This window comes from Coturnix japonica, chromosome 34, assembly GCF_054131305.1.
Source record: "Coturnix japonica strain WE chromosome 34, WE-NBRP24, whole genome shotgun sequence".
NCBI lineage: Eukaryota > Metazoa > Chordata > Aves > Galliformes > Phasianidae > Coturnix > Coturnix japonica.
Window position 1 is genome coordinate 297,390 of NC_140696.1, and position 21,892 is coordinate 319,281.

Below are 21,892 nucleotides of genomic sequence, written 5' to 3' on the forward strand. Positions count from 1 at the left end.
GTGTCAGATCTATGGGGCAGGAACTGCAGTGGGGCTGATGGGGGTCAGATCTATGGGGCAGAGCTGCTCTTGGGAACATGTGGGTCAGATCTATGGGGCAGGAGCTGCTGTGGGGCTGCTGTGGGTTAGATCTATAGGGCAGGAGCTGTTGTTGGTCATATCTATTGGGCAGCAGTTGCTTTACATATGATGTGTGTCAGATCTATGGGGCAGGAGCTGCTGTGGGGCTGATGTGGGTTAGATCTATGGGGCAGGAGCTGTTGTGGGGCTGATTGGGGTCAGATCTATGGGGCAGGAGCTGCTACGGTGCTGATTTGGGTCAGATCTATGGGTCAGCAGCGGCTGTGGGTCTGATTTACGGGGCAGGAGCTGCTGTGGGGCTGATGTGGGTCAGATCTATGAGGCAGGAGATGCTGTGGGTCAGATCTATGGGGCAGGAGCTGCTGTGGGGAACATGTGGGTTAGGTCTATGGGGCAGGAGCTGCTGTGGGGCAGATGTGGGTCAGATCTATGGGTCATCAGCTGCTGTGGGTCTGATGTGGGTCAGATCTATGGGGCAGGAGCTGCTGTGTGGCAAATGTGGGGCAGATCTATGGGGCAGGAGCTGCTGTGGGTCAGATCTATGGGGCAGGAAAAGATGTGGGCCTGATGTTGGTCAGATTTATGGAGCAAGAGCTGCTGTGTTGCAGATGTGGATTAGATCTATGGTGCAGGAGCTGCTGTGGGGCAGATGTGTGTCAGATCAATGGGGCAGGAGCTGCTGTGGGGCTGCTGTGGGTTAGATCTATGGGGCAGGAGCTGTTGTGGGTCATATCTATTGGGCAGCAGCTGCTTTACATGTGATGTGTGTCAGATCTATGGGGCAGGAGCTGCAGTGGGGCTGATGGGTTCAGATCTATGGGGCAGGAGCTACTGTGGGACTGATGTGGGTCAAATCAATTGGGCAGAGCTGCTCTTGGGAACATGTGGGTCAGATCTATGGGGCAGGAGCTGCTGTGGGTCTGATGTGGGTCAGATCTATGGGGCAGGAGCTGCTGTGGTCATATCTATTGGGCAGCAGCTGCTTTACATATGATGTGTGTCAGATCTATGGGGCAGGAGCTGCTGTGGGCTGATGTGGGTTAGATCTATTGGGCAGGAGCTGTTGTGCGACATATGTGGGTCAGATCTATGGGGCAGGAGCTGCTGTGGGTCAGATCTATGGGGCAGGAACAGATGTGGGCCTGATGTTGGTCAGATTTATGGAGCAGGAGCTGCTGTGTTGCAGATGTGGGTCTGATCTATGGTGCAGGAGCTGCTGTGGGGCAGATGTAGGGCTTATCTATGGGGCAGGAGCTGCTGTGAGGCTGATGGGTGTTAGATCTATGGGGAGGAGCTGCTGTGGTGCAGATGTGGGTCAGAGCTATGGGGCAGGAGCTGCTGTGGGGCAGAAGTGGGTAAGATCTATGGGGTAGGAGATGGTGTGTGGCAGATGTGGGTCAGATCTATGGTGTAGGAGCTGCTGTGGGGCTGATGTGGGTCAGATCTATGGGGCAGGAGCTGCTGTGGTTAAGATCTATTTGGCAGGATCTGCTGTGGGGCAGATTTGGGTCAGATCTATGGGGCAGGAGCTGCAGTGGAGATGATGTACGTCAGATCTATGGGGCAGGAGCTGCTGTGGGGCTGATGTGGGTCAAATCAATTGAGCAGAGCTGCTCTTGGGAACATGTGGGTCAGATCTATGGGGCAGGAGCTACTGTGGGTCTGATGTGGGTCAAATCAATTGGGCAGAGCTGCTCTTGGGAACATGTGGGTCAGATCTATGGGGCAGGATCTGCTGTGGGGATGATGTGGGTCAGATCTATAGGTCAGGAGCTGCTGTGGTCATATCTATTGGGCAGCAGCTGCTTTACATATGATGTGTGTCAGATCTATGGGGCAGGAGCTGCTGTGGGGCTGATGTGGGTTGGATCTATGGAGCAGGAGCTGTTGTGGGGCTGATGGGGGTCAGATCTAAGGGGCAGGAGCTGCTGCGGGGCTGATTTGGGTCAGATCTATGGGTCAGCAGCTGCTGTGGGTCTGATGTTGGTCAGATCTATGGGGCAGCTGCTGCTGTGCGACATATGTGGGTCAGATCTATGGGGCAGGAGATGCTGTGGGTCAGATCTATGGGGCAGGAGATGCTGTGGGGAACATGTGGGTCAGGTCTATGGGGCAGGAGCTGCTGTGGGGCAGATGTAGGGCATATCTATGGGGCAGGAGCTGCTGTGAGGCTGATGGGTGTTAGATCTATGGGGAGGAGCTGCTGTGGTGCAGATGTGGGTCAGAGCTATGGGGCAGGTGCTACTGTGGGGCAGAAGTGGGTAAGATCTACGGGGTAGGAGATGGTGTGTGGCAGATGTGGGTCAGATCTATGGTGTAAGAGCTGCTGTGGGGCTGATGTGGGTCAGATCTATGGGGCAGGAGCTGCTGTGGTTAAGATCTATTTGGCAGGATCTGCTGTGGGGCAGATTTGGGTCAGATCTATGGGGCAGGAGCTGCAGTGGAGATGATGTACGTCAGATCTATGGGGCAGGAGCTGCTGTGGGGCTGATGTGGGTCAAATCAATTGGGCAGAGCTGCTCTTGGGAACATGTGGGTCAGATCTATGGGGCAGGAGCTGCTGTGGGGCTGCTGTGGGTTAAATCTATGGGGCAGGAGTTGCAGTGGAGATGATGTACGTCAGATCTATGGGGCAGGAGCTTCTGTGGGGCTGCTGTGGGTTAGATCTATGGGGCAGGAGCTGTTGTGGGTCATATCTATTGGGCAGCAGCTGCTTTACATATGATGTGTGTCAGATCTATGGGGCAGGAGCTGCAGTGGGGCTGATGGGGGTCAGATGTATGGGGCAGGAGCTACTGTGGGGCTGATGTGGGTCACATCAATGGGGCAGAGCTGCTCTTGGGAACATGTGGGTCAGATCTATGGGGCACGAGCTGCTGTGGGGCTGCTGTGGGTTAGATCTATGGGGCAGGAGCTGCAGTGGAGATGATGTACGTCAGATCTATGGGGCAGGAGCTGCTGTGGTCATATCTATTGGGCAGCAGCTGCTTTACATATGATGTGTGTCAGATCTATGGGGCAGGAGCTGCTGTGGGGCTGATGTGGGTTGGATCTATGGAGCAGGAGCTGTTGTGGGGCTGATGGGGGTCAGATCTATGGGGCAGGAGCTGCTGCGGGGCTGATTTGGGTCAGATCTATGGTGCAGGAGCTGCTGTGGGTCTGATGTGGGTCAGATCTATGGGGCAGGTGCTGCTGTGGGGCTGATGTGGGTCAGATCTATGGGGCAGGAGATGCTGTGGGTCAGATCAATGGGGCAGGAGCTGCTGTGGGGAACATGTGGGTCAGGTCTATGGGGCAGGAGCTGCTGTGGGGCAGATGTGGGTCAGATCTATGGGTCAGCAGCTGCTGTGGGTCTGATGTGGGTCAGATCAATGGGGCAGGAGCAGCTGTGGGGCTGATGTGGGTCAGATCTATGGGGCAGGAGCTGCTGTGGGTCAGATCTACGGGATAGGAACAGATGTGAGCCTGATGTTGGTCAGATTTTTGGAGCAGGAGCTGCTGTGTTGCAGATGTGGGTCAGATCTATGGGGCAGGAGCTGCTGTGGGGCTGATGTGGGACAGATCTATGGGGCAGGAGATGCTGTGGGGTAGATGTGGGTCAGATCCTTGGGGCTGAAGCTGCTGTGGCTCATATCTATTGGGCAGCAGCTGCTTTACATATGATGTGTGTCAGATCTATGGGGCAGGAGCTGCTGTGGGGCCGATGTGGGTTAGATCTATGGGGCAGGAGCTGTTGTGGGGCTGATGGGGGTCAGATCTATGGGGCAGGAGCTACTGTGGGGCTGATGTTGGCCTGATCTATGGGGCAGGAGCTGCTGTGCGACAGATGTGGGTCAGATCTATGGGGCAGGTGCTGCTGTGCGACATATGTGGGTCAGATCTATGGGGCAGGATCTCCTGTGGGGCTGATGTGGGAAAGATCTATGGGGCAGGATCTGCTGTGGGGCAGATTTGGGTCAGATCTATGGGGCAGGAGTTGCTGTGTCACAAATGTGGGTCAGATCTATGGGGCAGGAGCTTCTGTGGGTCAGATCTATGGGGCAGGAACAGATGTGGGCCTGATGTTGGTCAGATTTATGGAGCAGGAGCTGCTGTGTTGCAGATGTGGGTCAGATCTATGGTGCAGGAGCTGCTGTGGGGCAGATGTAGGGCATATCTGTGGGGCAGGAGCTGCTGTGAGGCTGATGGGTGTTAGATCTATGGGGAGGAGCTGCTGTGGTGCAGATGTGGGTCAGAGCTATGGGGCAGGAGCTGCTGTGGGGCAGAAGTGGGTAAGATCTATGGGGTAGGAGATGGTGTGTGGCAGATGTGTGTCAGATCTATGGGGCAGGAGCTGCTGTGGGGCTGATGTGGGTTAGATCTATGGGGCAGGAGCTGTTGTGGGGCTGATGGGGGTCAGATCTATGGGGCAGGAGCTACTGTGGGGCTGATGTTGGTCTGATCTATGGGGCAGGAGCTGCTGTGCGACAGATGTGGGTCAGATCTATGGGGCAGAATCTGCTGTGGGGCTGATGTGGGAAAGATCTATGGGGCAGGATATGCTGTGGGGCAGATTTGGGTCAGATCTATGGGGCAGGAGCTGCTGTGTGGCAAACGTGGGTCAGATCTATGGGGCAGGAGCTGTTGTGGGTCATATCTATTGGGCAGCAGCTGCTTTACATATGATGTGTGTCAGATCTATGGGGCAGGAGCTGCTGTGCGACATATGTGGGATGGATCTATGGAGCAGGATCTGTTGTGGGGCTGATGGGGGTCAGATCTATGGGGCAGGAGCTGCTGCGGGGCTGATTTGGGTCAGATCTATGGGTCAGCAGCTGCTGTGGGTCTGATGTGGGTCAGATCTATGGGGCAGGTGCTGCTGTGCGACATATGTGGGTCAGATCTATGGGGCAGGAGATGCTGTGGGTCAGATCTATGGGGCAGGAACAGATGTGGGCCTGATGTTGGTCAGATTTATGGAGCAGGAGCTGCTGTGTTGCAGATGTGGGTCAGATCTATTGTGCAGGAGCTGCTGTGGGGCAGATGTAGGGCATATCTATGGGGCAGGAGCTGCTGTGAGGCTGATGGGTGTTAGATCTATGGGGAGTAGCTGCTGTGGTGCAGATGTGGGTCAGAGCTATGGGGCAGGAGCTGCTGTGGGGCAGAAGTGGGTAAGATCTATGGGGTAGGAGATGGTGTGTGGCAGATGTGGGTCAGATCTATGGTGTAGGAGCTGCTGTGGGGCTGATGTGGGTCAGATCTATGGGGCAGGAGCTGCTGTGGTTAAGATCTATTTGGCAGGATCTGCTGTGGGGCAGATTTGGGTCAGATCTATGGGGCAGGAGCTGCAGTGGAGATGATGTACGTCAGATCTATGGGGCAGGAGCTGCTGTGGGGCTGATGTGGGTCAAATCAATGGGGCAGAGCTGCTCTTGGGAACATGTGGGTCAGATCTATGGGGCAGGAGCTGCTGTGGAGTTGCTGTGGGTTAGATCTATGGGGCAGGAGCTGCAGTGGAGATGATGTACGTCAGATCTCTGGGGCAGGAGCTGCTGTGGGGCTGCTGTGGGTTAGATCAATGGGGCAGGAGCTGTTGTGGGTCATATCTATTGGGCAGCAGCTGCTTTACATATGATGTGTGTCAGATCTATGGGGCAGGAGCTGCAGTGGGGCTGATGGGGGTCAGATCTATGGGGCAGGAGCTACTGTGGGGCTGATGTGGGTCAAATCAATGGGGCAGAGCTGCTCTTGGGAACATGTGGGTCAGATCTATGGGGCAGGAGCTGCTGTGGGGCTGCTGTGTGTTAGATCTATAGGGCAGGAGCTGTTGTGGGTCATATCTATTGGGCAGCAGTTGCTTTACATATAATGTGTGTCAAATCTATGGGGCAGGAGCTGCTGTGGGGCTGATGTGGGTTAGATCTATGGGGCAGGAGCTGTTGTGGGGCTGATTGGAGTCAGATCTATGGGGCAGGAGCTGCTCCGGGGCTGATTTGGGTCAGATCTATGGGTCAGCAGCTGCTGTGGGTCTGATGTGGGTCAGATCTATGGGGCAGGAGCAGCTGTGGGGCTGATGTGGGTCAGATCTATGGGGCAGGAGCTGCTTTGGGCTAGATGTGGGTTAGATCTATGGGGCAGGAGCTGTTGTGGGTCATATCAATTGGGCAGCAGCTGCTTTACATATGATGTGTGTCAGATCTATGGGGCAGGAGCTGCAGTGGGGCTGATGTGGGACAGATCTATGGGGCAGGAGATGCTGTGGGGCAGATGTGGGTCAGATCCTTGGGGCTGAAGCTGCTGTGGGTCATATCTATTGGGCAGCAGCTGCTTTACATATGATGTGTGTCAGATCTATGGGGCAGGAGCTGCTGTGTGGCAAATGTGGGTTAGATCTATGGGGAAGGAGCTGTTGTGGGGCTGATGGGGGTCAGATCTATGGGGCAGGAGCTACTGTGGGGCTGATGTTGGTCTGATCTATGGGGCAGGAGCTGCTGTGCGACAGATGTGGGTCAGATCTATGGGGCAGGTGCTGCTGTGCGACATATGTGGGTCAGATCTATGGGGCAGGATCTGCTGTGGGGCTGATGTGGGAAAGATCTATGGGGCAGGATCTGCTGTGGGGCAGATTTGGGTCAGATCTATGGGGCAGGAGCTGCTGTGGGGCTGATGTAGGTCTGATCTATGGGGCAGGAGCTGCTGTGGGTCAGATCTATGGGGCAGGAACAAATGTGGGCCTGATGTTGGTCAGATTTATGGAGCAGGAGCTGCTGTGTTGCAGATGTGGGTCAGATCTATGGTGCAGGAGCTGCTGTGGGGCAGATGTAGGGCATATCTATGGGGTAGGAGCTGCTGTGAGGCTGATGGGTGTTAGATCTATGGGGAGGAGCTGCTGTGGTGCAGATGTGGGTCAGAGCTATGGGGCAGGAGCTGCTGTGTTGCAGATGTGGGTCAGATCTATGGTGTAGGAGCTGCTGTGGGGCTGATGTGGGTCAGATCTATGGGGCAGGATCTGCTGTGGTTAAGATCTATTTGGCAGGATCTGCTGTGGGGCAGATTTTGGTCAGATCTATGGGGCAGGAGCTGCAGTGGTGATGATGTGCGTCAGATCTATGGGGCAGGAGCTGCTGTGGGGCTGCTGTGGGTTAGATCTATGGGGCAGGAGCTGTTGTGGGTCATATCTATTGGGCAGCAGCTGCTTTACATATGATGTGTGTCAGATCTATGGGGCAGGAGCTGTTGTGGGGCTGATGGGGGTCAGATCTATGGGGCAGGAGCTACTGTGGGCCTGATGTTGGTCAGATTTATGGAGCAGGAGCTGCTGTGTTGCAGATGTGGGTCAGATCTATGGTGCAGGAGCTGCTGTGGGGCAGATGTAGGGCATATCTATGGGGCAGGAGCTGCTGTGAGGCTGATGGGTGTTAGATCTATGGGGAGGAGCTGCTGTGGTGCAGATGTGGGTCAGATCTATGGTGCAGGAGCTGCTGTGGGGCAGATGTAGGGCATATCTATGGGGCAGGAGCTGCTGTGAGGCTGATGGGTGTTAGATCTATGGGGTGGAGCTGCTGTGGTGCAGATGTGGGTCAGAGCTATGGGGCAGGAGCTGCTGTGGGGCAGAAGTGGGTAAGATCTATGGGGTAGGAGATGGTGTGTGGCAGATGTGGGTCAGATCTATGGTGTAGGAGCTGCTGTGGGGCTGATGTGGGTCAGATCTATGGGGCAGGAGCTGCTGTGGGGCAGATGTAGGGCATATCTATGGGGCAGGAGCTGCTGTGAGGCTGATGGGTGTTAGATCTATGGGGAGGAGCTGCTGTGGTGCAGATGTGGGTCAGAGCTATGTGGCAGGAGCTGCTGTGGGGCAGAAGTGGGTAAGATCTATGGGGTAGGAGATGGTGTGTGGCAGATGTGGGTCAGATCTATGGTGTAGGAGCTGCTGTGGGGCTGATGTGGGTCAGATCTATGGGGCAGGAGCTGCTGTGGTTAAGATCTATTTGGCAGGATCTGCTGTGGGGCAGATTTGGGTCAGATCTATGGGGCAGGAGCTGCTGTGTGGCAAATGTGGGTCAGATCTATGGGGCAGGAGCTGCTGTGGGTCAGATCTATGGGGCAGGAACAGATGTGGGCCTGATGTTTGTCAGATTTATGGAGCAGGAGCTGCTGTGTTGCAGATGTGGGTCAGATCTATGGGGCAGGAGCTGCTGTGGGTCAGATCTATGGGGCAGGAACAGATGTGGGCCTGATGTTTGTCAGATTTATGGAGCAGGAGCTGCTGTGTTGCAGATGTGGGTCAGATCTATGGGGCAGGTGCTGCTGTGGGGCTGCTGTGGGTTAGATCTATGGGGCAGGAGCTGTTGTGGGTCATATCTATTGGGCAGCAGCTGCTTTACATATGATGTGTGTCAGATCTATGGGGCAGGAGCAGCTGTGGGGCTGATGTGGGTCAGATCTATTGGGCAGGAGCTGCTGTGTGGCAAATGTGGGTCAGATCTATTGGGCAGGAGCTACTGTGGGTCAGATCTATGGGGCAGGAACAGATGTGGGCCTGATGTTGGTCAGATTTATGGAGCAGGAGCTGCTGTGTGTCAGATGTGGGTCAGATCTATGGGGCAGGTGCTGCTGTGCGACATATGTGGGTCAGATCTATGGGGCAGGATCTGCTGTGGGGCTGATGTGGGAAAGATCTATTGGGCAGGATCTGCTGTGGGGCAGATTTGGGTCAGATCTATGGGGCAGGAGCTGCTGTGTGGCAAATGTGGGTCAGATCTATGGGGCAGGAGCTGCTGTGGGTCAGATCTATGGGGCAGGAACAGATGTGGGCCTGATGTTGGTCAGATTTATGGAGCAGGAGCTGCTGTGTTGCAGATGTGGGTCAGATCTATGGTGCAGGAGCTGCTGTGGGGCAGATGTAGGGCTTATCTATGGGGCAGGAGCTGCTGTGAGGCTGATGGGTGTTAGATCTATGGGGAGGAGCTGCTGTGTGGCAGATGTGGGTCAGAACTATGGTGTAGGAGCTGCTGTGGGGCTGATGTGGGTCAGATCTATGGGGCAGGAGCTGCTGTGGTTAAGATCTATTTGGCAGGATCTGCTGTGGGGCAGATTTGGGTCCGATCTATGGGGCAGGAGCTGCTGTGTGGCAAATGTGGGTTAGATCTATGGGGCAGGAGCTGCTGTGGGTCAGATCTATGGGGCAGGAACAGATGTGGGCCTGATGTTGGTCAGATTTATGCAGCAGGAGCTGCTGTGTTACAGATGTGGGTCAGATCTATGGTGCAGGAGCTGCTTTGGGGCAGATGTAGGGCTTATCTATGGGGCAGGAGCTGCTGTGAGGCTGATGGGTGTTAGATCTATGGGAAGGAGCTGCTGTGGTGCAGATGTGGGTCAGAGCTATGGGGCAGGAGCTGCTGTGTGGCAGATGTGGGTCAGATCTATGGTGCAGGAGCTGCTGTGGGGCAGATGTAGGGCTTATCTATGGGGCAGGAGCTGCTTTGGGGCTGATGTGGGTCAGATCCTTGGGGCTGAAGCTGCTGTGGGTCATATCTATTGGGCAGCAGCAGCTTTACATATGATGTGTGTCAGATCTATGGGGCAGGAGCTGCTGTGGGGCTGCTGTGGGTTAGATCTATAGGGCAGGAGCTGTTGTGGGTCATATCTATTGGGCAGCAGTTGCTTTACATATGATGTGTGTCAGATCTATGGGGCAGGAGCTGCTGTGGGGCTGATGTGGGTTAGATCTATAGGGCAGGAGCTGTTGTGGGTCATATCTATTGGGCAGCAGCTGCTTTACATATGATGTGTGTCAGATCTATGGGGCAGGAGCTGCTGTGGGGCTGATGTGGGTTAGATCTATGGGGCAGGAGCTGTTGTGGGGCTGCTGTGGGTCAGATCTATGGGGCAGGAGCTACTGTGGGGCTGATGTTGGTCTGATCTATGGGGCAGGAGCTGCTGTGCGACAGATGTGGGTCAGATCTATGGGGCAGGTGCTGCTCTGCGACATATGTGGGTCAGATCTATGGGGCAGGATCTGCTGTGGGGCTGATGTGGGAAAGATCTATGGGGCAGGATCTGCTGTGGGGCAGATTTGGGTCAGATCTATCTGGCAGGAGCTGCTGTGTGGCAAATGTGGGTCAGATCTATGGGGCAGGAGCTGCTGTGTGGCAAATGTGGGTCAGATCTATGGGGCAGGAGCTGCTGTGGGTCAGATCTATTGGGCAGGAACAGATGTGGGCCTGATGTTGGTCTGATTTATGGAGCAGAATCTGCTGTGTTGCAGATGTGGGTCAGATCTATGGTGCAGGAGCTGCTGTGGGGCAGATGTAGGGCATATCTATGGGGCAGGAGCTGCTGTGAGGCTGATGGGTGTTAGATCTATGGGGAGGAGCTGCTGTGGTGCAGATGTGGGTCAGAGCTATGGGGCAGGAGCTGCTGTGTTGCAGATGTGGGTCAGATCTATGGTGTAGGAGCTGCTGTGGGGCTGATGTGGGTCAGATCTATGGGGCAGGAGCTGCTGTGGTTAAGATCTATTTGGCAGGATCTGCTGTGCGGCAGATTTGGGTCAGATCTATGGGGCAGGAGCTGCAGTGGAGATGATGTACGTCAGATCTATGGGGCAGGAGCTACTGTGGGGCTGATATGGGTCAAATCAATGGGGCAGAGCTGCTCTTGGGAACATGTGGGTCAGATCTATGGGGCAGGAGCTGCTGTGGGGCTGCTGTGGGTTAGATCTACGGGGCAGGAGCTGTTGTGGGTCATATCTATTGGGCAGCAGCTGCTTTACATATGATGTGTGTCAGATCTATGGGGCAGGAGCTGCAGTGGGGCTGATGTGGGTCAGATCTATGGGGCAGGAGCTACTGTGGGGCTGATGTGGGTCAAATCAATGGGGCAGAGCTGCTCTTGGGACCATGTGGGTCAGATCTATGGGGCAGGAGCTGCTGTGATGCTGATGTGGGTCAGATCTATAGGGCAGGAGCTGCTGTGGGTCATATCTATTGGGCAGCAGCTGCTTTACATATGATGTGTGTCAGATCTATGGGGCAGGATCTGCTGTGGGGCTGATGTGGGTTGGATCTATGGGCAGGAGCTGTTGTGGGGCTGATTGGAGTCAGATCTATGGGGCAGGAGCTGCTCCGGGGCTGATTTGGGTCAGATCTATGGGTCAGCAGCTGCTGTGGGTCTGATGTGGGTCAGATCTATGGGGAGGAGCTGCTGTGATGCAGATGTGGGTCAGATCTATGGGGCAGGAGATGCTGTGGGTCAGATCTATGGGGCAGGAGCTGCTGTGGGGAACATGTGGGTCAGGTCTATGGGGCAGGAGCTGCTGTGGGGCAGATGTGGGTCAGATCTATGGGTCAGCAGCTGCTGTGGGTCTGATGTGGGTCAAATCTATGGGGCAGGAGCTGCTGTGGGGCTGATGTGGGTCAGATCTATGGGGCAGGAGCTGCTGTGGGTCAGATCTATGGGGCAGGAACAGATGTGGGCCTGATGTTGGTCAGATTTATGGAGCAGGAGCTGCTGTGTTGCAGATGTGGGTCAGATCTATGGTGCAGGAGCTGCTGTGGGGCAGATGTAGGGCTTATCTATGGGGCAGGAACTGCTGTAAGGCTGATGGGTGTTAGATCTATGGGGAGGAGCTGCTGTGGTGCAGATGTGGGTCAGAGCTATGGGGCAGGAGCTGCTGTGTTGCAGATGTGGGTCAGATCTATGGTGTAGGAGCTGCTGTGGGGCTGATGTGGGTCAGATCTATGGGGCAGGGGCTGCTGTGGGGCAGATTTGGGACAGATCTATGGGGCAGGAGCTGCAGTGGAGATGATGTACGTCAGATCTATGGGGCAGGTGCTGCTGTGGGGCTGTTGTGGGTTAGATCTAAGGGGCAGTAGCTGTTGTGGGTCATATCTATTGGGCAGCAGCTGCTTTACATATGATGTGTGTCAGATCTATGGGGCAGAAGCTGCAGTGGGGCTGATGGGGGTCAGATCTATGGGGCGGGAGCTACTGTGGGTCTGATGTGGGTCAAATCAATGGGGCAGAGCTGCTCTTGGGAACATGTGGGTCAGATCTATGGGGCAGGAGCTGCTGTGGGGCTGCTGTGGGTTAGATCTATGGGGCAGGAGCTGCAGTGGAGATGATGTACGTCAGATCTATGGGGCAGGAGCTGCTGTGGGGCTGTTGTGGGTTAGATCTATGGGGCAGGAGCTGTTGTGGGTCATATCTATTGGGCAGCAGCTTCTTTACATATGATGTGTGACAGATCTATGGGGCAGGAGCTGCAGTGGGGCTGATGGGTTCAGATCTATGGGGCAGGAGCTACTGTGGGTCTGATGTGGGTCAAATCAATTGGGCAGAGCTGCTCTTGGGAACATGTGGGTCAGATCTATGGGGCAGGAGCTGCTGTGGGGCTGATGTGGGTTGGATCTATGGGGCAGGAGCTGTTGTGGGGCTGATGGGGGTCAGATCTATAGGGCAGGAGCTGTTGTGGGTCATATCTATTGGGCAGCAGCTGCTTTACATATGATGTGTGTCGGATCTATGGGGCAGGAGCTGCTGTGGGGATGATGTGGGTTAGATCTATGGGGCAGGAGCTGTTGTGGGGCTGATGGGGGTCAGATCTATGGGGCAGGAGCTGCTGTGGGTCTGATGTGGGTCAGATCTATGGGGCAGGAGCTGCTGTGGGGCTGATGTGGGTCAGATCTATGGGGCAGGAAATGCTGTGGGTCAGATCTATGGGGCAGGAGCTGCTGTGGGGAACATGTGGGTCAGGTCTATGGGGCAGGAGCTGCTGTGGGGCAGATGTGGGTCAGATCTATGGGGCAGGAGCTGCTGTGGGGCTGATGTGGGTCAGATCTACGGGGCAGGATCTGCTGCGGGTCAGATCTATGGGGCAGGAACAGATGTGGGCCTGATGTTGGTCAGATTTATGGAGCAGGAGCTGCTGTGTTGCAGATGTTGGTCAGATCTATGGGGCAGGTGCTGCTGTGCGACATATGTGGGTCAGATCTATGGGGCAGGATCTGCTGTGGGGCTGATGTGGGAAAGATCTATGGGGCAGGAGATGTTGTGGGGCTGATGGGGGTCAGATCTATGGGGCAGGAGCTACTGTGGGGCTGACGTTGGTCTGATCTATGGGGCAGGAGCTGCTGTGCGACAGATGTGGGTCAGATCTATGGGGCAGGTGCTGCTGTGCGACATATGTGGGTCAGATCTATGGGGCAGGATCTGCTGTGGGGCTGATGTGGAAAAGATCTATGGGGCAGAAGCTGCTGTGGGGCAGATGTAGGGCATATCTATGGGGCAGGAGCTGCTGTGAGGCTGATGGGTGTTAGATCTATGGGGAGGAGCTGCTGTGGTGCAGATGTGGGTCAGAGCTATGGGGCAGGAGCTGCTGTGGGGCAGAAGTGGGTAAGATCTATGGGGTAGGAGATGGTGTGTGGCAGATGTGGGTCAGATCTATGGTGTAGGAGCTGCTGTGGGGCTGATGTGGGTCAGATCTATAGTGTAGGAGCTGCTGTGGGGCTGATGTGGGTCAGATCTATGGGGCAGGAGCTGCTGTGGTTAAGCTCTATTTGGCAGGATCTGCTGTGGGGCAGATTTGGGTCAGATCTATGGGGCAGGAGCTGCTGTGTGACGAATGTGGGTCAGATCTATGGGGCAGGAGCTGCAGTGGGGCTGATGGGTTCAGATCTATGGGGCAGGAGCTACAGTGGGTCTGATGTGGGTCAAATCAATTGGGCAGAGCTGCTCTTGGGAACATGTGGGTCAGAACTATGGGGCAGGAGCTGTTGTGGGGCTGATGGGGGTCAGATCTATGGGGCAGGAGCTGCTGTGGGGCTGATTTGGGTCAGATCTATGGGGCAGGAGATGCTGTGGGTCAGATCTATGGGGCAGGAGCTGCTGTGGGGAAAATGTGGGTCAGATCTATGGGGCAGGAGCTGCCGTGGGGCAGATGTGGGTCAGATCTATGGGTCAGCAGCTGCTGTGGGTCTGATGTGGGTCAGATCTATGGGGCAGGAGCTGCTGTGGGGCTGATGTGGGTCAGATCTATGGGGCAGGAGCTGCTGTGGGTCAGATCTATGGGGCAGGAACAGATGTGGGCCTGATGTGTGTCAGATCTATGGGGCAGGAGCTGCTGTGTTGCAGATGTGGGTCAGATCTATGGTGCAGGAGCTGCTGTGGGGCAGATGTAGGGCTTATCTATGGGGCAGGAGCTGCTGTGAGGCAGATGTGGGTCAGATCTATGGGTCAGCAGCTGCTGTGGGTTTGATGTGGGTCAGATCTATGGGGCAGGAGCTGCTGTGGGGCTGATGTGGGTCAGATCTATGGGGCAGGAGCTGCTGTGGGTCAGATCTATGGGGCAGGAACAGATGTGGGCCTGATGTGTGTCAGATCTATGGGGCAGGGGCTGCTGTGTTGCAGATGTGGGTCAGATCTATGGTGCAGGAGCTGCTGTGGGGCAGATGTAGGGCTTATCTATGGGGCAGGAGCTGCTGTGAGGCTGATGGGTGTTAGATCTATGGGGAGGAGCTGCTGTGGTGCAGATATGGGTCAGAGCTATGGGGCAGGAGCTGCTGTGGGGCAGAAGTGGGTAAGATCTATGGGGTAGGAGCTGCTGTGGGGAAAATGTGGGTCAGATCTATGGGGCAGGAGCTGCCGTGGGGCAGATGTGGGTCAGATCTATGGGTCAGCAGCTGCTGTGGGTCTGATGTGGGTCAGATCTATGGGGCAGGAGCTGCTGTGGGGCTGATGTGGGTCAGATCTATGGGGCAGGAGCTGCTGTGGGTCAGATCTATGGGGCAGGAACAGATGTGGGCCTGATGTGTGTCAGATCTATGGGGCAGGAGCTGCTGTGTTGCAGATGTGGGTCAGATCTATGGTGCAGGAGCTGCTGTGGGGCAGATGTAGGGCTTATCTATGGGGCAGGAGCTGCTGTGAGGCAGATGTGGGTCAGATCTATGGGTCAGCAGCTGCTGTGGGTTTGATGTGGGTCAGATCTATGGGGCAGGAGCTGCTGTGGGGCTGATGTGGGTCAGATCTATGGGGCAGGAGCTGCTGTGGGTCAGATCTATGGGGCAGGAACAGATGTGGGCCTGATGTGTGTCAGATCTATGGGGCAGGGGCTGCTGTGTTGCAGATGTGGGTCAGATCTATGGTGCAGGAGCTGCTGTGGGGCAGATGTAGGGCTTATCTATGGGGCAGGAGCTGCTGTGAGGCTGATGGGTGTTAGATCTATGGGGAGGAGCTGCTGTGGTGCAGATATGGGTCAGAGCTATGGGGCAGGAGCTGCTGTGGGGCAGAAGTGGGTAAGATCTATGGGGTAGGAGCTGCTGTGTGGCAGATGTGGGTCAGATCTATGGTGTAGGAGCTGCTGTGGGGCTGATGTGGGTCAGATCTATGGGGGAGGAGCTGCTGTGGTTAAGATCTATTTGGCAGGATCTGCTGTGGGGCAGATTTGGGTCAGATCTATGGGGCAGGAGCTGCTGTGTGGCAAATGTGGGTCAGATCTATGGGGCAGGAGCTGCTGTGGGTCAGATCTATGGGGCAGGAACAGATGTGGGCCTGATGTTGGTCAGATTTATGGAGCAGGAGCTGCTGTGTTGCAGATGTGGGTCAGAACTATGGTGCAGAAGCTACTGTGGGGCAGATGTAGGGCTTATCTATGGGGCAGGAGCTGCTGTGAGGCTGATGGGTGTTAGATCTATGGGGAGGAGCTGCTGTGGTGCAGATGTGGGTTAGATCTATGGGGCAGGAGCTGCAGTGGAGATGATGTACGTCAGATCTATGGGGCAGGAGCTGCTGTGGGGCTGCTGTGAGTTAGATCTATGGGGCAGGAGCTGTTGTGGGTCATATCTATTGGGCAGCAGCTGCTTTACATATGATGTGTGTCAGATCAATGGGGCAGGAGATGCAGTGGGGCTGATGGGGGTCAGATCTATGGGGCAGGAGCTACTGTGGGGCTGATGGGGGTCAAATCAATGGGGCAGAGCTGCTCTTGGGAACATGCGGGTCAGATCTATGGGGCAGGAGCTGCTGTGGGGCTGCTGTGGGTTAGATCTATAGGGCAGGAGCTGTTGTGGGTCATATCTATTGGGCAGCAGCTGCTTTACATATGATGTGTGTCAGATCTATGGGGCAGGAGCTGCTGTGGGGCTGATGTGGGTTAGATCTATGGGGCAGGAGCTGTTGTGGGGCTGATGGGGGTCAGATCTATGGGGCAGGAGCTGCTGTTGGGCTGATGTGGGTTGGATCTATGGGGCAGGAGCTGTTGTGGGGCTGATGGGGGTCAGATCTATGGGGCAGGAGCTGCTGTGGGTCTGATGTGGGTCAGATCTATGGGGCAGGAGCTGCTGTGGGGCTGATGTGGGTCAGATCTATGGGGCAGGAAATGCTGTGGGTCAGATCTATGGGGCAGGAGCTGCTGTGGGGAACATGTGGGTCAGGTCTATGGGGCAGGAGCTGCTGTGGGGCAGATGTGGGTCAGATCTATGGGGCAGGAGCTGCTGTGGGGCTGATGTGGGTCAGATCTACGGGGCAGGAGCTGCTGCGGGTCAGATCTATGGGGCAGGAACAGATGTGGGCCTGATGTTGGTCAGATTTATGGAGCAGGAGCTGCTGTGTTGCAGATGTGGGTCAGATCTATGGGGCAGGTGCTGCTGTGCGACATATGTGGGTCAGATCTATGGGGCAGGATCTGCTGTGGGGCTGATGTGGGAAAGATCTATGGGGCAGGAGATGTTGTGGGGCTGATGGGGGTCAGATCTATGGGGCAGGAGCTACTGTGGGGCTGACGTTGGTCTGATCTATGGGGCAGGAGCTGCTGTGCGACAGATGTGGGTCAGATCTATGGGGCAGGTGCTGCTGTGCGACATATGTGGGTCAGATCTATGGGGCAGGATCTGCTGTGGGGCTGATGTGGAAAAGATCTATGGGGCAGGATCTGCTGTGGGGCAGATGTAGGGCATATCTATAGGGCAGGAGCTGCTGTGAGGCTGATGGGTGTTAGATCTATGGGGAGGAGCTGCTGTGGTGCAGATTTGGGTCAGAGCTATTGGGCAGGAGCTGCTGTGGGGCAGAAGTGGGTAAGATCTATGGGGTAGGAGATGGTGTGTGGCAGATGTGGGTCAGATCTATGGTGTAGGAGCTGCTGTGGGGCTGATGTGGGTCAGATCTATAGTGTAGGAGCTGCTGTGGGGCTGATGTGGGTCAGATCTATGGGGCAGGAGCTGCTGTGGTTAAGCTCTATTTGGCAGGATCTGCTGTGGGGCAGATTTGGGTCAGATCTATGGGGCAGGAGCTGCTGTGTGACAAATGTGGGTCAGATCTATGGGGCAGGAGCTGCAGTGGGGCTGATGGTTTCAGATCTATGGGGCAGGAGCTACTGTGGGTCTGATGTGGGTCAAATCAATTGGGCAGAGCTGCTCTTGGGAACATGTGGGTCAGATCTATGGGGCAGGAGCTGTTGTGGGGCTGATGGGGGTCAGATCTATGGGGCAGGAGCTGCTGTGGGGCTGATTTGGGTCAGATCTATGGGGCAGGAGATGCTGTGGGTCAGATCTATGGGGCAGGAGCTGCTGTGGGGAAAATGTGGGTCAGATCTATGGGGCAGGAGCTGCTGTGGGGCAGATGTGGGTCAGATCTATGGGTCAGCAGCTGCTGTGGGTCTGATGTGGGTCAGATCTATGGGGCAGGAGCTGCTGTGGGGCTGATGTGGGTCAGATCTATGGGGCAGGAGCTGCTGTGGGTCAGATCTATGGGGCAGGAACAGATGTGGGCCTGATGTGTGTCAGATCTATGGGGCAGGAGCTGCTGTGTTGCAGATGTGGGTCAGATCTATGGTGCAGGAGCTGCTGTGGGGCAGATGTAGGGCTTATCTATGGGGCAGGAGCTGCTGTGAGGCAGATGTGGGTCAGATCTATGGGTCAGCATCTGCTGTGGGTTTGATGTGGGTCAGATCTATGGGGCAGGAGCTGCTGTGGGGCTGATGTGGGTCAGATCTATGGGGCAGGAGCTGCTGTGGGTCAGATCTATGGGGCAGGAACAGATGTGGGCCTGATGTGTGTCAGATCTATGGGGCAGGAGCTGCTGTGTTGCAGATGTGGGTCAGATCTATGGTGCAGGAGCTGCTGTGGGGCAGATGTAGGGCTTATCTATGGGGCAGGAGCTGCTGTGAGGCTGATGGGTGTTAGATCTATGGGGAGGAGCTGCTGTGGTGCAGATGTGGGTCAGAGCTATGGGGCAGGAGCTGCTGTGGGGCAGAAGTGGGTAAGATCTATGGGGTAGGAGATGGTGTGTGGCAGATGTGGGTAAGATCTATGGTGTAGGAGCTGCTGTGGGGCTGATGTGGGTCAGATCTATGGGGCAGGAGCTGCTGTGGTTAAGATCTATTTGGCAGGATATGCTGTGGGGCAGATTTGGGTCAGATCTATGGGGCAGGAGCTGCTGTGTGGCAAATGTGGGTCAGATCTATGGGGCAGGAGCTGCTGTGGGTCAGATCTATGGGGCAGGAACAGATGTGGGCCTGATGTTGGTCAGATTTATGGAGCAGGAGCTGCTGTGTTGCAGATGTGGGTCAGATCTATGGTGCAGGAGCTGCTGTGGGGCAGATGTAGGGCTTATCTATGGGGCAGGAGCTGCTGTGAGGCTGATGGGTGTTAGATCTATGGGGAGGAGCTGCTGTGGTGCAGATGTGGGTTAGATCTATGGGGCAGGAGCTGCAGTGGAGATGATGTACGTCAGATCTATGGGGCAGGAGCTGCTGTGGGGCTGCTGTGGGTTAGATCTATGGGGCAGGAGCTGTTGTGGGTCATATCTATTGGGCAGCAGCTGCTTTACATATGATGTGTGTCAGATCTATGGGGCAGGAGATGCAGTGGGGCTGATGGGGGTCAGATCTATGGGGCAGGAGCTACTGTGGGGCTGATGTGGGTCAAATCAATGGGGCAGAGCTGCTCTTGGGAACATGCGGTTCAGATCTATGGGGTAGGAGCTGCTGTGGGGCTGCTGTGGGTTAGATCTATAGGGCAGGAGCTGTTGTGGGTCATATCTATTGGGCAGCAGCTGCTTTACATATGATGTGTGTCAGATCAATGGGGCAGGAGCTGCTGTGGGGCTGATGTGGGTTAGATCTATGGGGCAGGAGCTGTTGTGGGGCTGATGGGGGTCAGATCTATGGGGCAGGAGCTGCTGCGGGGCTGATTTGGGTCAGATCTATGGGTCAGCAGCTGCTGTGTGTCTGATGTGGGTCAGATCTATAAAGCAGGAGCTGCTGTGGGGCTGATGTGGGTCAGATCTATGGGGCAGGAGATGCTGTGGGTCAGATCTATGGGGCAGGAGCTGCTGTGGGGAACATGTGGGTCAGGTCTATGGGGCAGGAGCTGCTGTGGGGCAGATGTGGGTCAGATCTATGGGTCAGCAGCTGCTGTGGGTCTGATGTGGGTCAGATCTATGGGGCAGGAGCTGCTGTGGGGCTGATGTGGGTCAGATCTATGGGGCAGGAGCTGCTGTGGCTCAGATCTATGGGGCAGGAACAGATGTGGGCCTGATGTTGGTCAGATTTATGGAGCAGGAGCTGCTGTGTTGCAGATGTGGGTCAGATCTATGGTGCAGGAGCTGCTGTGGGGCAGATGTAGGGCATATCTATGGGGAGGAGCTGCTGTGGTGCAGATGTGGGTCACATCTATGGGGCAAGAGATGCTGTGTGGCTGATGTGGGTCAAATCTATGGGGCAGGAGCTGCTTTGGGGCTGATGGTGGTTAGATCTATGGGGCAGGAGCTGCTGTGAGGCGCATGTGAGTCAGACCTATGGGGCAGGAGCAGCTCTGGGGCACATGTGGGTCAGATCTATGGGGCAGGAGTTGCTGTTGGGCAGATGTGGGACATAACTATGGGGCAAAATGTGCTGTGCGGCTGATGTGGGTAAGATCTATGAGACAGGAGCTGCTGTGGTTCAGATCTATGGGGCAGGAGCAGCTCTGGGGCACATGTGGGTCAGATCTATGTGTTAGGAGCTGCTGTGGGGCACATGTGGGTCAGATCTATGGGGCAGGAGCTGCTGTCGAGATGATGTGGGTCAGATCTTTGGGTAGGGGCTGCTGTGGGGCATATCTGAGTAAGATGTATGGGGCAGGAGCTGCTGTGGGTCAGATGTGGGTCAGATCTATGGGGCAAGAGCTGCTGTGGGGCAGATGTGGGTCAGATCTATGGGGCAGGAGATGCTGTGGGGCAGATGTGGGTCAGATCTATGGGGCAAAGGCTGCTGTGTGGAAGATGTGGGTCAGATCTATGGGGCAGGAGCTGCTGTGGGTCAGATGTGGGTCAGATCTATAGGTCAGGAGCTGCTGTGGCTGATGTGGGCCAGTTCTATGGGGCAGGAGATGCTGTGAGTCAGATGTATGAGGCAGGAGCTGCTGTGGGGCAGATGGGGGTCAGATCTATGGGGCAGGAGATGCTGTGGAGCTGATGTGGGTCAGATCTATGGGGCAGGAGCTGCTGGGGGGCAGATGTGGGTCAGATCTATGGGCAGGAGCTATTGTGCTGCACATGTTGGTAGGGTCTATGGGGCAGGAGCTGCTGTGGGGCAGATATGTGTCAGATCTATTGGGCAGGAGCTGCTGTGGGGCACATGTTGGTCAGATCTTTGGGGCAGCAGCTGCTGTGGAGCAGATCTGGGTAAGATCTATGTCGCAGGAGCTGCTGTGGGGCAGACGTGGCACATATCTATGGGGCAAAATCTGCTGTGGGGCTGATGTGGGTCAGATCTATGGGGCAGGATCTGCTGTGGGGCTGATGTGGGTCAAATCAATGGGGCAGAGCTGCTCTGGGGCACATGTGGGTCAGATCTATGGAGCAGGAGCTGCTGTGGGGCAGATTTGAATCAGATCTATAGGGCAGGAGCTGCTGTGGGTCAGATCTATGGGCAGGAGCTGCTGTGGGGCACATGTGAGTTAGATCTATGGGGCAGGAGATGGTGTGGGGCAGATTTGGGTCAGATGTATGGGTCAGGAGCTGCTGTGTTGCTGATGAGGGTCAGGTCTATGGGGCATGGGCTTCTGTGGTTCAGATCTACGGGACTGGAGCTGCAGTGGAGCACATGTGGGTCAGATCTATGGGGTAGAAGCTGTTGTGGGGCTGATGGGGGTCATATCTATAAGGCAGGAGCTGCTTTGGGGCTGATGGTGGTTAGATCTATATGGCAGGAGCTGCTGTGGGGCACATGTGGGTCAGACCTATGGGGCAGGAGCTGCAGAGGAGATGATGTAGGTCAGATCTATGGGGCAGGAGTTGCTGTGGGGAATATGAGGGACATATCTATGGTGCAAAATCTGCTGTTGGACTGATGTGAGTCAGATCTATGAGTTTGGAGCTGCTGTGGGGCACTTGTGGGTCAGATCTATGGGGCAGGAGATGCTGTGGGGCTGATTTGGGTCAGATCTATGTGGCAGGAGATGCTGTGGGTCAGATCTATGGGGCAGGAGCTGCTGTGGGGAACATGTGGGTCAGGTCTATGGGGCAGGAGCTGCTGTGGGCACATGTGGGTCACACTGGGACCCATATGGGGACAAAGGGAGACATCATAGAGACTCATAGGGACCTATTGGGACCAATAGGGACCCAAAGAGAGACATAGAGACCCCATAGAAACCCATGGAGACCCCATAGAGGCACAAAGTGACACATAGAGGGACACCAAGACCCATAGAAACCAGATAGAGACTCCATATAGACACATAGGAACACATTGAGACCCACTGGGACAGTGAGACCACATATAGACTCATAGGGACACATTAGGAGCCATTAAGACCCATAGGGACACATAGGACGACTTTGAAACTTATAGATACCC